At 38.6% G+C, this 17,234-nt stretch overlaps 1 pseudogene; it reads left to right on the plus strand.

The window, feature by feature from the left end:
* The first annotated feature begins 12,184 nt into the window (after window positions 1-12,184).
* LOC118615089 lies at window positions 12,185-16,547 on the plus strand (annotated as a pseudogene).
* Window positions 16,548-17,234: the final 687 nt, after the last annotated feature.

Here is a 17,234-nt window from a genome sequence, read left to right on the forward strand (position 1 = left end):
TTGTGTGGCTGTGAGCAGTATTTCCCACACTTTATCACAGACCCTTTTTCCATGTACCTCCTAATAGCTCATGATATGGTAGTATTCTGTGGAGGACAGTCTAAGAAATTTCAAGCTGAATTGATGGTTCTGAGGAAATGCTAAAAGGTGGAAGACATTCAAACAAGCTGTATTTACATCACGATTTTGTTTAGCTGTCAAGTAGGTTTAATGCTTAACTGTATTATATTATGAATTTCTATCCAAAGAACAGTCTCCTTGAAAAGTCTGCAAACTTCTCAGGGCAGTGACTTTTCTTATCCATTCTCATTCTTATTAGCATCGTTCTTTCCCCTTCTTTCTTTCTTAGTCCTCATCAGTGCTGACTTTATCAGTCCTGAGTGTTTTTCTACTTTTGTGTGAAGAAAAAAGTTGCCACATTTTTAGAACTTTTTAGTTCTTTATCGAACACAAACTTAAACAAGCTGATAAAGAAATAGACTCACTGTAGAAATTTGGAAGAAACAGCATGTTATATAGTATGAAGCCATAAGCAGTTTAATATCTGGAGAGCATTGAGGGTAAAGTTGGAGAGGAAGGTAGGGGGAGGTCAACTGAGAAGCCTTGTGGAGAATAGATTTGAGAAGAGCAAGGCCAAAGAAGAGAGAAGAGTGGAGGTCTTTGAAATAGTTCAGGTGGATGATAATGTGAGTCTGAGGATCTTGAACCTGAACTGTGGTGGTAGGGGTGAAGAAGGATCCTAGTTACTGACTAGGAAGTACTGGTGGTAGATCATGAGGTGGGCGGCTTACGTTGTCCTGCAAGGTTGAGGCCTCTGCATTAATTACAGGAAAGGTGGGTAGTGGAGTTTTAGCCTTCAAAACACGGAAAGGGAACAGGTCTCTAGGGAGATCTAGAGGTTAAAGTTTTAAAGTGTATCAACCTAGGTGTCTACATTGTAGTTCTTAAGAATCTTCCCAGCCAGAACTCTAACCTTGACACATATACTTGTCATGGTTGAGAATTCAACTCACTCTTGAGCAATTCTCTCCTTGTAATTGAGTACTGAGTCAGATTCTTAGCTTTTTCTATCTTTTTGCTCTGGGAGATAAAAATATTTTTATATTTTATCAACTAGGATCTTTGATTTTCATAATTCACCATGAATTAGTGATTACTTAACCTTAGCTGTTCATTATCTTTCTTTAATCCACTGATAGTACCCAGTAAAATTGCCCAATTCCATTGTGCTTGTAATTACTACCTCTCGAATACCCGAGATAATATACCTATTGGTACATTCCCTTCTGCCAGTCTCCCTCCTGGTTTACTACCAGTGAGGATTTTAGCAATTGTACTCCTACCCAATGCCAGGGGCTTCAGTACTGCACCTATCACCAGCGGTAGGGTCTTTGTTGCTAGTCAGCCAGCGGGTGGACAAGCTTCAAAATCCCATTTTAAATTTCACTTTTTCATTTGCTCCTGGCACCATGCGTCTTAGGTTAGGTTTCCTGGGAAACAAGACTCTGAGACAGAGATTTATATACAGGAAGTTCATTTGGGTGTGGTCCAGGGAACAATACTTGTGAGGAAGTGAAAGAAGCAGGTTTGGGAAGAAGGAGAAAATAAGCTACAACACAGTCACAGCAAAAGCCTCAGCTAACCCCATGGGGGACTGGCATGGGAATGACCTTCAAAGCAATTCCAAATTAAGGCAAAGGGGCTAGACCATTGCACCCTTGCTTCGACCAATCTGTGGATGTGGGCCACCCTGAAGTAGAGAGTGTAACCTTGGATGGGCCAAGTTTCCTTGGGCAAAGGGCAATGTCCAGGGAAGAAGTCAGCTGTGAGCCTTGCAGTTGAGGGAATTAGTACCTTGATCTTGACAAGGGAACGGGCGGCACAACACAGAATTTACTACAGTGTGGCCTGAAATTGCTAATTGGATGTCTAATACATATCACAGGCTTACCGTAGTTAAAGCACAGCCCTCATGTTATTTTTTACTCTCTGAGCCTGTTGTCAAGAGTCTTTTCTTTTTAAAAACTATTATAATGAATCTATGAGATTTAGACCATCAGTTTTGGTTTCTTTCCTGCCTTTTCTCCCATCTACACGTTAGCAAATCCTCCTAGCAATAACTTCAAAAATATATTTCAAGTTTATTCACTTCTCTGTATCTTCACTGCTGCTGTCCTAGTCAAGTTACTATCATCTCTTGCCTGTTCTACTGAAAGTGCCTTCTAATTAAAGTCTTAGGTGTCCTCTTGCCTTGTACAATTTAATTTTCACATGGCAACAACAGCGATTTCTTAAAGATGTAAATAAGACCATGTCACATTTTCACTTACATATTTCATGACTTTACATTGCATTTAGTAACAGTCTAAACTCTTTAACCATGATTTATGAGGCCCAATATTATCTGACCTCATTTTTACTTCTTCCCTTCATCAAGACAGTCACTATTATGACCCTATTAATTGTCATGTTCTCTACTTCAAACCAACAGCATTTTGATTTTTTTTCAGGGGTCAGTATTCCCAGGTGCTGGAACAAGACTAATCCATACCAATTATGACAAATCCTTGCTTTCCAAGCCTACTTTACTGCTGGATGGGTAGGTGAGGGATGTTTATGTACCACTTCAGACCAATAATACCAAACTGAATTTTGGTCGAGGATTTCTGAGTTGTTTTTTTTTTTCCTCTTCTTCTATCTTCCTGAATGGAGATGATGCAACTAGCACACTGGCTCTGCCATATTCTTTCTGCCAATTAATGCAGACATAATGTTGGGAACCACAACAGTGATCTTGTGACCATGGTCAAAGACCTAGAGAATCACAGAGACTCTGAAGTCTTTGGGCCTCTGAACCTTTCTGTCTCTTATCACTGTCACTCCAACACTAAGCCCTTTCTCATGTCCTGGCCAGGCCAATGTACTTGCTCTCCCCAGGGCAAGACTCTTTTTTCCCATGTATTTACATGGGTGGCTCCACTTTATCCAGGTCTCAGCTTACCTCCTCAATGAGGTCCTACTCTGACCTACTCCAATCTCAAGCAGCACCACTGCTCCAACTCCTGCCCAGGCACTCTATCACGGTATATATGTGGTATAAATATATTAAAATAGCACTTAGAAGATTGTGAAAATATATTATTGATAGATTGACTACTTTTTTTTTTTTTTTAAATAATCTGTCTCTCTTCGATAGAATGTAAGTGTTGAGAGTGGGGTGTTGTTTGCCTTTTCAATGCTGTTTTCTTCAGCACTTAAACAAGGGCCTGGCACACAGCAGTTGCTAATAAATGCTTGTCAAATAAATGCTACCAAATACTAGCTATATTTGGCCATTCTCGTAACCTTCCAAGCTTCATAGTTTCTCATTTTAAATGAAGTGAGATCATAAGTAATGCCCTTCAGATGCACCACACAGTGCTTCAAAATTCAAATGAGACGATGTAATGTGGAGGTACCTAGGAACAAAGAAAACACTGGACAGTGCAAGCTCTGGGATTGTTAAGTGATGCCTGCCCCTTCTCACTTCTGAGCGTCTGTGCTGTAGGTGTTGCAAATTTCCCTCTTCTATTAGACCCTTGTAAATGCAAAAAAGAGTTTCGAGCTTAGGAACCTAGGAAAGCAAAATCAAATGGTTTGATTGCAGTGTTTATTGCGGAGGCACCTGGGAGCACTCTGGTTGCTCTGTTTGAATGTGGCATTTCTTGGCCTGGGGACTACAGAGTGAATAAGTTTGAATTTAGTGTATCAAGGGTAAAGTCAACACACAGGCAGTTGCTAGCAGAGTGAAATGATAAAGGTGTGATTATCAGAAGAAAGTGAATGGGGATTTAAAAATCAGGCTAATCATGGTAATAAAGTCATAAATTGGGCTTTATCGAAAGAAGGGGAAAAACAGCAGGAAGCCTTAGGGAAAGATGTCACTGAGTTGGTGGAAACAAGTGTATGGAGATATTCTTGGCTGCTGTTCATAGATGTAATGATAGGGGAAAATTAAGAAAACGAGGGAGATTGTTTTTTGATAATTAAAAATGAAAGTAGACCAGGCAAAATCCCTTGCTCTATTATTTCTGACAAAATAAGAAAGCTTAATAAGGAGAATACAATTTAATTTTTAGCCAAGTATGAATGGATGGAAATTTTAAGGTGGAAGAAGTAAACATAAAAAAAAAAAAAAAATTCTGCCCTGGTAACAGTCCTTGCTTACTGGAGAGGTGATATATTATAGTGGAAAGGGGATGACCTTGGAATCAGAAGAATGACATTTGAGTAATGATTAGTTAGTTCATTCCCCAACAATATTAATTAGTTATCTTCTATGTCTAGACATTACTGGGAACTGAGAATATAATGTGATCACTATCATTAGACAGTAACTCCAGAGGAGGCTATAGGCGAGTTGCCAAATAATTGTAGGTATGATAATGCTGGAATAAGGAACACATGAATCTACCTCTATGTGTGTGTGTGTGTGTGTGTGTGTGTGTGTGTGTGTGTGCGCGCGCGCGCGGACGTGTGTGTTTGTCTGGAGCATGTACTGGAGGAAGTTATGTCTAAGCTGACATAGCAAACATGCCACACTGGTTTGTGCCACAGGGCCTTTTTGCCACCTATTTCTTCTCCCTGCTATCCCTCTGACCTCTGCATAGCTGACCCCTTGGTATTCACTTTAAAGGTCACTCCTCAGGGAGGTCTTTCTCGACCAGCAGATCTAAGGGGGTCTCACAAATAATTTCTATCAAATTATTCTCTTACTTTTTTCAGAGCATTTATCATTATATGGGGTTTTCTGGTATTTTTATTCTTTGTCTCCCTATTAGCATATTTGTTCCCCAAGAGCCTGAACCTTGTCTGCCTTGTTCATCACTGTATCCTCAGTGCTTAGAATGGAGCCTGGCTCAGAAGAGATGTTCAAAAAATATTTGTGGAACAAACAAACAAACAAATGATAATAGCAGTTGGAGAAGGGAAACAGAGACCAAAGAAAAAGAAAGAAAGGGTTCTGTTGGAGGACCCAGAGCCATGAGTTCTACTTGATTCCTAAGTCTCTACCAGAGTTTATTGGAAACATGGGCTCATTTCTCCTAAGGGGGCCTTCCTTTCCCTGTGTAAGTGGTTGGCTCTTCTGCATCAATGGACTCTTATTTCAATTTGATCTATTCTGCTGTATATTTCAGAATTCCTTTTTAACTCTGTCTTGGCACCCTTTTCTGTATTCCAGCTCTGATTCAGAGGTCTTAGTTTTTAGATTTCCTTAGCCCTTTCAGTAGGATTTGGGAATAAGAGGTCAACACGTGGGCTCATCTTGAATCTGAAAGTCTGAAAGAAAATTTTATTCTTAGGTAGATTTGAACCCAGATTACTTTTCCCCATAGACTTTGTGGTATGTGTTCAGTAAAGGAAACATAGTTCAAATTACCCTGAGAAATGTAGAATTAAGAAGAAAAATCACCGTAAAAGCAGTTACCATGCATCTCACACAAAATTAAATGTTTTGAATTAAGACCATTAGCACTCTCTTGTGTGACTGTGGGTAATCAAGTCCAAAATGTGTGTTCCAATCAGGTCCCTTAATACTGCTGCCATTAAAAAGCTGGCCTGCTGGTGACTTGGTATTAAGCTCTCTCTCCTTCAGATCTTATGGTCCCTGAGGAATTTATAGTTCAAAATACACCCGTCCCTCGATTTATGCAGTATTTTTTTACGTGAGTTTTTAATATGCAATAAATATTCCCCTCCCCCTCACCATTTATGCAGAATTTTTATATATTGTTTCAATTTACATGGACTCATTTTATGCTGTTCTTTCTTTTTCATTTCCGTTATTGGCTATTACTCTTTCTAAAAAACAATAGCTTAACTCAGCAATGTACAAAGAACTAACACTAACACGTAATTATTAATAATCTTCTTGTTCATTGGATGGCAAATAAAAAAGCATGGATGACTACTATTGTTTTTTGGGATTGGTTTTACAAATGTTTTGCTGTAGAAGCTGAAAATTATATGAAGAAAAATGTCTTTTAAAATACTTTTATTTTTAGATAATTTACCTGATCATCCACACAATTTAGAACATTTATATATAAAAGTTGTATATTTGCCACCAAATACAACTTCCTCAATCCAATCTTTATATCAAGGCATTATTTCCAGCTTTAAGATTAAGTATATTAAATGAAGTTTTAATGATATTTTAATAAACTTGAAGAAACTGAATTAAAGTTACAGAAGCCTGGAATAAGTACACAATTTTAGCTTTGAGTGATCTAAAGCTGTCAACTTTAAATGCTTGCTAGAAAGCAATATGGCTAGAAGTGGTTGTACCAGGGGACATGGTTCCAACAACTGAAGAGAGGTTAACTGGCATTATTAATTTATTAAATAAATTTCAAGAAGAAAGCTCTGACAAATTACTGGTTGATCACAAATTAACTGATCATGAATTAATTCACGCAATATCTGAAGCCCATGTTGCTGATGAATATGCAGTTACCTTGAACCAGTTTCATTCACTGAAGAAAATATTCACAAAGCTCTTCGATTGACCACAAAACTGGACACTGCAATTCTAGATATTAATCCAAACACCCAATGAGCCCTAAAATTTTGTACAAATTTAAAAAATATTGCAGTGAATATTGAAGAATTTATGAAAACAGCAAAAACTGGGGTTGGAAAAAATCATCTAAAAACATAAACATAAATAATGAAACCAAAGTAGTACTTCTAAGTATTTTGAGCAATGAAGATAGTGACTTTGTGCCAATTAAAAAAAGAAGGTTGATTGCTTTAGATTACGGTACAGACACTGACAGTGAATAAAATTTATGTTGGTTTTTCTGAATTTTTGTTAGCATTTATTTGTGAAAATATGTGAAATATGTGAAAATATGTGAAGTAAATATGTGAAATAAATAAATATTTATATGACTTGTATTGGCCTATTTCTTTAGTATTTTTTTTTGTATGGTTTTTTTCTACGTAAAAAAAAAGACGCATGGAATGAATAATCCGCCTAAATCCAGGCATGGGTGTACTAGGAACAGAGGTAAAATAGTGTAAGGGAGAAGCTGTTGGTAGAAGACTCTCATGGAGCAGCTGCAGTAGGCTCACCAAGCTTTAGAATTGAATTTTCATGTTCAGAAAAGTGATTTTATTGCTCTTTTCAGCTCTGATTTACCCACCTGAATTTGCTAGTTCACATTGTTCTGTCAAGGGTAATCCCTTCTGGAAAGAAGGTTCACTTAGGAGACCACATGCTTAATAGACATAGGAATAAAGCAGAGTATAAATTCAAATTTAGAATAAATTTATATGGAGGAATGAATAAATGTATAAGAAATCTAAGTCAACTTTGAACAGAGAAGCAATATTGGAGGGCGGTTCATCCCATTAGAAATTCAAGCATATAGCAATGCCATAATAATAAAAACAGCCAGGTTCTGGTGCAAGAACAAAGTATATCTAATGAAATAAGACAGAGAATTTCAAAGAAGATCTGGGTATATATATAAGGCTGAGATTTTTACGAAGGTGGCACTCCCAAATAAGTGGAGAAAGGAAGATGTGGAAAGGCTGAAAGTTCTTCTTTTTCTCTTTCTTCCTCCCTCCCTCCCTCTCTTTATTCTCTCTTTTCTCTTTCCTCTTTTCTTCTTTCTACTTTCTATTTGAATTATGTTACTTTGATCTTCTCACTCTTTCTTCTTATGCAGTGAGAAATGTGGGTCCCTGCTTGGGAGAAGCAGCCTCACCCCACTTTCCTACCTTAGGAGGCCAGTGGACACGAGCAAAGGATGAGTGTTCAGATGACTGGGACCAATTTCTGATCTAATCCAGAGTTACAGGAGACAAGAGAGGGATTTATGGGCAAAACTCAAATTAGTTTAACCCAAATGTACTGAGCCTCTTTGGAGAGCCTATGCCCTTGCTCCATACTATTTTTGCAGCATTTCAACCAAAAAACCCATATCCAATATTCCAAGTGTCAGACAGTAGGTGGGTTTACTGAAGGCTTTAAGGAGAGAAAAGGAAGAGGATTCACACAGCCTTAAAATTCCCCATTAAACATCTCTGGTCTCAGTTCTGCCTTTTTCCACCTTTCTTATTTACACTTCATCTCCAGAATCTTTTTATTACCGTTACTACTTTGGCTACCCCTCTCAGCTTGCACACTTTTCTTAGAAAATCCAAAGAAAGATTGCTCCTTGGAAAGCAAAAAGAATTGCCTGTAGCTAGCAATTTATTTTCCCCTTGCCTAAAATTTACTCTATAGGTATACCATTTTTTCTTGTTTTAGGGAAATTATAGGTGGTCCATCCCAAATTTATGGTCTCCAGGTCCTGGCTAGCACTTCCTTGGAAGCATAGCTACAACTAATTTTGTTTATAAAGAGTAGTGTTGGTCCCTTCCTAGCTTTGGGGGTATGGCTCCTATTTGGGGCTTTTATCTGACCCTGCACATTCTTTGTGGACTATTTCTAGTATTAATTATCCTCAGTAGTAAGTCTTTTGTCACTTTTGTGGAGAATGGTCTTATTGTTTGAAACGTGGGTATAAGAATAGACTAGGAAAATGACTTTTTCTTGCTTCATGAACCTTTAAATATTTATTTTATATTTATTTGATAGAGATGGCAGGTACTCTCCCATTTGTGTGCTTAAGATAGAAAACAAAGCTGCAGCAGAGAACAGAAAAAAAAATTTTATTTAATAAGTAAAGGAATGAATGAAAACAAGTTTTAATTCCAAGTCTTATTACCTGGTGAAAACAATGCCTATGTCAAATGGGTATTGTTCTAGGAAGTCTAGTCCACTCTAGTCCTGGCCTTGCTTGTTTGACTGTCACTGACGTGGGAGTCAACACAGTGGTGCTTGGAAATAGTTTGTGGGTCCAAAACTGGGGATGAGATGGGGAGGAAGCTGGGTTAATCAGGAGCAGCTTAGGGGAAGTGACTACTTATTCCTCAAACCAGGCTAACCTCAGGTAGGATGATTTTATTCAATGTTGCTCCCCAGCCCCACTGTTTCACCTTGTAATCCATCCTTAAATTTTACCAGTTATTAAAGACATGCCATTATCTATGGAAAGCATAAGCAATGGTGTTCACGGGTAGAATTCATCTCTTCCTCCTCTATTTTTCTGGATTAGTTATCTCTTGCTGTATAGCAAACCACCCAAAATTTATTGGTTTAAAAACAATAATAATTTTATTTGCTCATGATTCTATGTGTCAGAAATTTGGGCTGGTATCAGATGGGTATTTATTTTGCTAGTCTCCTTTGTGGCTACTCATCTCTGCCATTATCTGGGGGACTCCAGTTGGAGTGGCTCATCACTGCTCCAGGTGGACCTATCTTCCAGCAGGTTAGCATAAGCTTTCTTGCCAGGTAACACTGTAGAGCAAGAGCTGATCTGCAAGGCTTCTTTACATGGTGGCTCAGATATCACATGATGCCATTTTTTGTTGCATTTTGTTGGTCACAGTAAGTCATAGGTAAGCAAAAGTGCAAGAAGTGGAATAATAGACCCAATTTCTTGAAGAGATGATCTACAAAATCTCATTCCAAAGGAGGCATTCCTACAGGGATGGGAGAAACTGTTGTAGACATCTTTGAAAATAGCCTATTGCAGCTTCTATGGCATATGCATGGCCTTGTCTCTTAGTTGTTGGGGAGTGGGGGCTCTTACTCTATCATCATGCACCACAAGCTCTAAGGCTTTTCGCAAATCAGGTGTTTGATAGTCATTGGTTGAATTGAATTCACATGTAGAAGGAAGCCAAAAGCTGATGTCTGGACATAAGGTCAAATCAGTGGACTTGGGATAAATTCGAAGGCTAGAAGCCTAAACTTTATTGGGGCATCTGCTGAGACAACAACCTCTGGATGTCTATGGAGGGCAGAGAAGATCAGGCAGGGGTAAGAGTCAGAGTTGAAGCCAGGTATCAGGAAATGGGTGGGAGTAGAGTTCAGTGAAGAAGCCTGAGAAGGAGTTTTAGGATCTGGGATAGATCGATGGCTGGTTTTTCCTAGTAGCACCATCTGGGTGTGCCTATGGATCTTAGGGCCATGGATCCAAGGGATCCTCAGCTATGGCTTGAAGAAGGGTGGGTAGATAAAGCCTGGCTATACTTACTCTTCCCCAGAATGGGGCAGAATTCTACTGACTATTGCAGCAGAAGGTAGGTCATTTAAAGAGCCCCTACAGTTCTGCCGCTCACCTACTTTGTACGTGCTTCCTTTCTCACCTCACTTTCACAGTTTACCACATCTTCTGGTTCAAACAGTTAAAATCCCACTTTCTCAATTAAGTCTTTCTTCTGTCAAAAATGTTAGCACTCTCCTCTATTTCTCAAAGCATTCAATACTTATTCAACTGATAAGACCTTTCTATTTCTGCCATGTATTATTAGTTTTCTTTCAAATATATATGTATTTAAATTTAAATTATTAGCTTTTTGAGAATAGGAATTTTATCTTATATTTTCTTTCATCCTTTCCTTGAAACAGTGACCTCTGCATAGTAAAGGCCCAATAAGCATTTCTTGTTTGGTGTATAAATTAGTCTTTGTTGCATAATAATCCCTTAAAATTAGGAGTTTATAAACTCACATTTATAAATTCACAATGCAGTGGATTAACATATGGCCTAAGCTCAGGTAAGCAGTTCTACAGTCAGCTGGTATAGTGGTTGGTGGCTAAATGTTCTATGACAGCTCCTCTCATAAGTCATGAGGTTGGCAGGTTACCAGCTGACTGTTGTTCTCTGCCACATGTTCCTTAATAGCCCAGAGGCTAGCGTGGGTTTGTTCACCTGGTGGTTGCAGGATTCAAAATACAGGAAGGAAGAAGGAAAGCCCCAGTGCTTACATGCTTTTCATCTTTACCGTGTCATATTTTCTAATGTCCTCTTTGCCCAAGCAAGTCATGTGGCAAAGCCCAGCTTTGAGGAGTGGAGAAATAGAGTCTGCCTCTTCGTGGGAGTACCTGTACAGTCACAATGCCAAAGAACATACTGAGATAGAAAGAATCTGTGGTCATTATTACAATCAACCCATAGCCTGCCTTCCGGCTATCAATTATTCACATTCCTCTCACATGCAAAATATTCCCACTCAAGACCCCAGAAGTCTCACCCTAATTTTGACATCAAGTTTGATGTGTGGGATCTTGGGATCTGCATTAGGTCCACATAAGGCTACTTGGGTGGGAAGCCTCTTGATCTAACAACCTATGAACTAAAAAGACAAGTTATATAGCCCCCTTGTGAGATGGGGTCAGGATATCCACAATAGAAATAGATAACCACAATAGTTTAAAAGGTAAAACAAAAACAAACAAAAACAGGAATTACATAGAGTTTATTAATTTACAGCAATTCTGAAATCCAGGCCAGGGAAAATTCTCTTTGATGATCCTTGATCAGAACCAGCTTCTTCTTCTTGGATGTGGCTCCAAAGTTCATTGTTCTTCATGGCTTCTAACTCTACCTTCTAAGATGTCTTCCGTTTCCATATGGAATGGCTGGTGTTGGCAATTGAGTAACTTTCTCAGCCTGCTTCCTTCTCATAGGAAGCTGGAGGCCCAGAGACTTTTCCTCATTAAGTGTTTCAATTTATTTTAGTCTAAGCTGGCATTCCTTTTATTAGAAGAACTTTCTTAAAAAAATCTCTGAGTTTCTCTAAAAATATGACTCAGGAGATCTTGAGGAAACATGATGGAGTGAGAGACATCCTCAGATCTCTCACTTTGAAACAACAATAAACTGAACATCTGAAACTCAACAAAAAAGACCCAAACTGCACACCAGCATGTCTGAGCGTGGGACCTATGCATAAAAGCTACCATAGGTCAGAACCCCGTGTGTCGAGCGGTAGACTGGGAGAAACAAAGAAGCTGCCTCTCACAGCCGCTGGAGCTCCCTGTAGGAGGAGGGGGAGGGGAAAAATGTGTGGTGACTTTCCTGAACAGCCCTGCCTTGGAGTGTGGTGAACTCCGTGTGGCTGACGGCAGGGTATAGTCATCACGGAAGAAGACAGAGAAACGGGGATGGCCGAAAAGTGGGAATGGCAGAGAAACAACAGTTGATTTTTACCAGCTGCGATTGCAAAACCAAGGCTGAGCCTCAGCCCCATCCCCCAACCCAGAGGACCCCTCCCGCTGTACCCTCTGAGACCGATCACCATGGAGCCCCAGGGAAATCTGAGCAATGCTACCGAGACTGTCACTAACACTGACAGGACTGATACTGAGTGTAGTGAGCGTGATTAAACATCTATAAAGAAAAAAAGACATTATTAAGACTTTATATAAAGCAGAGACTCAAGAGGCATAGACGCCACCTACTGGAAACCAAAAGAAAAATGCCTTCTTTGTGACAGGCTAAAGAGAGACAGACCTTTATATAATAAATCTTCTTTCTGGAAAAACAGCAGAAAACACTTCCATTAATGCCCAGGAGGAGAAATAGTCCATTAAATGCCATGAACAACCAAGGCGACAAGGCATCTCAGAAAGAAAGAGAAAAATATACAGAAAATAAGCTTACGGACATAGAAATATGCAACTTAAAATGACAGAGAATTCAGGATGGTACTTCTGAAAAAACTCAGTGACTTCCGAAGCGAGTCATATCAACAATTTCAGGAAATGAAAAATCAACTAGATGAGGAGAGCAAGGAGATTGAAACACTGAAAAAGAACAGGCTAGATCTTCTGGAGATTAAAAAATACACTGCAAGAATTGAAAAATGAAAAAGCAAGCTTGGGAAATAGAGTTGACCAAATGGAGGAAAGATCAGATATCGGAGACAGAAATCTAGAAGTAAATCAGAAGGAAGAAGAGAGAAACCAAAGAATGAAAAATAATGAAAGAGAAATTCAAGAACTAGCTGATACTATCAGGAGAGAAAACATAAGAATAATGAGCATTATCGAAGGCGAGGAAAAGGAGCAGGGACTAGAAAGCATTTTCAGACAAATAGTGGATGAGAATTTTCCAAATCTAAGGAACTAGCTGGAACTTGGAATTCCAGAAGTCAACAGAACACCCAATTATCTCAACTGCAAGACACAAGACACATCATATTAAAATTATAAAAAATTAATGGCAAAGAAAGAATTCTCACTGTAGCCTTGGAAAAGAAGGAAGTACCCTATAAAGGAAAATCCATTAGATTGTCAGTGGACTTTTCAGTATAAACCTTAAAAGCCAGAAAGCAGTGGAATCAAATATTCAAACTATTAAATGAAAGTAACTACCAGCCAAGAATAATATATCCAGCAAAGCTCTCTTTTAGATATGAAGGAGAAGTAAAGACCTTACCAGACACACAAAAATTGATAGAATTCTCCATTATGAGGCCTGGACTACAGGAAATACTGAAAGGGGTCAGCTCACCTAAAACAAAATGACAAAAAAAAAAAAAAATCTGACTCAGTTCCACTCCATTCAATAAAAGGCCCACCTACAGTTATGAGATCAGTCCCTCTCTTCTATAGGAGCCGTCTCAAGGCTGCAGTAAGAAAATAACTTTGTTAAAAGCACTTTGTATTGCTGAGTCTACCAGTCACTTCCTAAAATCTTTCAGAGATATTAACAAATGGGCTTGTAGGGTCACCTTAATTTGATCTTTGTCCTGAGCTTGTTTCATACTTTGAAAATCTTTTACTGCCTTGAGAGATGGGAAATGAGAAATAATTTTATTGTCCAATTCTGCATGTTCTGGCTCCTCTCTGTAGCCTTTGAATTCTGCTTGCAAACGGAACAGTTCTTCCTCTAGCTCATCTCTCTCTTCCCACATTTTATCATAATCAAAGAAAATAAGCCAATTGACACTTTCAACATTCTGCCTGGAAATTATCTTGCTGAAGTCCACAATTTCATTAGGCTTATTTTCTATCTTCTAAGTTACCAGAGGTGATAGTTTTGCTAATTGTTTCTTTATTGTGTGACATGGGGTGTTACTTTTTCAGCCTGCTGCAGCAGGTTCTTCATTGCTTTGTCAGTCTCTGCTAACAGTTTGCTTTCTATTTTTCAGAGTTGCCTAACATTTTTTTTTTTCTCCTTTTCCAGGCTCTGCCTGCTACTTGGTATCAAAGTCAACATTATTTATTTTAGATTTTGTTATATTAGCACTTTAATTCTGGAACCAATTTCTCTTTTTTGCTTTATTACAAATCACCTCAAAAATTAATGTCTGAAAACAAGAAACATTATTTTTTTTCTTACAATCTGAGGGTAAATTGGATGGTTCTTCTGATTTGGTCTGGCAAGGCTAGGCTGGGAGGTCTAGAATGACCTCTCTTACATGTCTGGCAGTTGTCTAGATGTCTATGGAATTGATTTGGCTGCATGTTTTTTCCATCATCCACAGGATAATTTAGTAATTGTATTATGGTGGTTGTAATTTTCTAAAAGTAGCAACAACAACAAAAAAAAGGCATGCACTTTTCCAGCCTCTGCTTGTATCACGTTTGTTATTATCCTATTCATCAAAGCAAATCAAATGGTTAGGCCTAGACCCAGTATGAGTTGGGGCTACCCGAGGGCATAAATAGAGAGGGGAACGATTGCAACCACATTTGCAAACAGTCTACTGCATTTGCTATGGCCAGTATACATTTTAGGATTTTAATTTTGGTTCAGTATTTGTTTCATTCCGCAGAAGGACGTTTCTAAGAAGTAGCATATGATGTCTTGCATTTATATTTTCCAGTACTGCCCAAATCAATGTGTGTATACAATATTCATGAATAATAAAGGAAAATTTCTTATTTGTACAGGTGATAAAGTAAACATTATAAGATTAAAAACATGTTACGTTCCCCAGTTTTTGTAAAGATCTTATTGGTGAGGAATTATGTGTGTGTGTGTGTGTGTGTGTGTGTGTGTTTGTGTGTGTGTATACATACATATATATGTATATATATATTTTTTTTTATGAAGAGGAAGCTTTCAATTCTTTGAAAGCATCACCAATGATATTTAAACATGAACTTTTTTTGGTCTAAGAAGCAAAAAATGTTTTAAAGATACTTTCATATTTATTGCCTTTGGTACTAACTCTTGTGGTAATAATTTTATATTGACACTGCTCTGTTAAGAATCTGTAAAGGAGCTTTTTTGCAATGAACACAGGTGTTGTGAAAACCATCGCTAAATCTAAGCCAAAATAGGAAAGGAAAAGACTCATATCAACATCATCATCATCATCATTGGACATGTAGATTCTGGCAAGTCTGCTACCACTGGTTATCTGATCTACAAATGGGGTGGGATTGACAAAAAACATCGAAAATTTGGAGAAGGAGACTGCTGAGATGGGGGAGGGCTCCTTCAAGCACGCCTGGGTCTTGGATGAACTGAAAGCTGAACATGAGCATGGTTCTCCACTGATACCTTCCTGTGGAGTAGCAAGAATTATGTGACCATTATTTATGTTTCATGACACAGAGACTTTATCAAAAAATATAATTAGAGGCACATTTCTAGCGACTGTGCTGTCCTGATTGTTGCCACTGGTTACAGAGAATTTGTAGCAGGTATCTCCTAGAACCAGCAGACCTGTGAGCATACCCTCCTGGGTTACATGTTGGGTATGAAACAACTAATTGTTGTTATTAATAAGAAGGATTTCACTGAGTCGCCCTACAGCCAGAAACGGTACAAGGTAATTGTTAAGGAAGTCAGCACCTACATTACGAAATTGGCTACAACCCTGACACAGTAGCATTTGTGCTAATTTCTGGTTGGAATATTGACAACATGTTGGAGCCAAGAGCTAACACGCCTTGGTTCTAGGGGTGGAAAGTCACCTGTAAAGATAGCAATGACAATGGAACCATACTGCTTGAAACTCTGGTTTTCATTCTGCCACCAACTCATCTAAATGACAAGCCTTTACGTCTGCCATCCCAGGATGTCTACAACACTGGTGGTATGGGTACTGTCGCTGTGTGCTGAGTGGAGACTGGTATTCCAAAACCCGGCATGGTGGTCACTTTCACTTCAGTCAATGTAACAACTGAAGTAAAATCTGTTGAAATGCACCATGAAGCTTTGAGTGAGGTTCTTCTTGAGGACAATGTGGGCTTCAATGTCAAGAATGTGTCAAAGATAGTCATTGTGGCAATGTGGCTGGTGACAGCAAAAATAACCTATCTGTGGAAGCAGCTGGCTTCACAGCTCAGTTGATTATCCCAAACCATCGAGGCCTAATCAGGGCTGGTAATGTACCTGTGCTAAATCATCACACAGCTCACATCTCTTGCAAATTTGCTGAGCTGAAGGAGAAGATTGATTACTGTTCTGGGAAAAAGCTAAAAAATGGACCAAAGTTTTGAAATCCGGTGACGTTGCCATTGTTGATACGATTCCTGGCAAGCCCATGCGTTGAGAGTTTTTTCTGACTGTTCTCCTCTGGGCAGCTTTGCTGTTCATGACATGAGACAGACAGTTGCTGTGGCTGTCAAAACAGTGGACAAGAGGGAAGCTGGAGCTGGCAATGTCACCAAGTCTGCCCAGGAAGCTCCGAAGTCTAAATGAATATTTCTCCAATACCTGCTACCCCAATCTTAAACAGAATGGTCTCAGAACTGTTCCGAAGTCTAAATGAATATTTCTCCAATACCTGCTACCCCAATCTTAAACAGAATGGTCTCAGAACTGTTTGTCTCAATTGGTCATTTAAGTTTAATAGTAAAAAAAACTGGTTAATGATTACAATGCATCATAAAATCTTTAGAAAGAAAGGAGAATGTTTTGTGGACCATTTAGATTATTTTTTGTGTGTGTATGGCAGTTTTTAAGTTATTAGTTTTTAAAATCAGTACTTTTTAATGGAAAAAACTTGACCAAAAAATCTGTCACAGAATTTTGAGACCCATTAAAGCAGAGTTTAATGAGAAACTTGTGTGTTCTTTTGGTCAACACTGTAACTTCCTACAGTATTACTTCACTAAAAGACTTAAAAGATTGCCCATAACCTATTTTTGATGTTAAGTCTGCTGAAACTTTAGAATATGATAATTCTGGATTAACTTTTTTTTCCCCCTGGGTGGAAATTTAGTTGTTTTTGTCTTTTTCGAATTATCTTAAAGGGAGGAATAATCTGTTTACATAGTAAAAAGCCATGGGAGGGGTTGGTTGGTGTAACATTTCATAGGTCAGGACAGATAAGAAAAGAGTAACTTTGTTTATGTGTAAGCTAGTTTACAAAGGCCAAATTCCGTA

Source organism: Rousettus aegyptiacus, unplaced genomic scaffold, assembly GCF_014176215.1.
Source record: "Rousettus aegyptiacus isolate mRouAeg1 unplaced genomic scaffold, mRouAeg1.p scaffold_m13_p_3, whole genome shotgun sequence".
Classification (NCBI taxonomy): domain Eukaryota; kingdom Metazoa; phylum Chordata; class Mammalia; order Chiroptera; family Pteropodidae; genus Rousettus; species Rousettus aegyptiacus.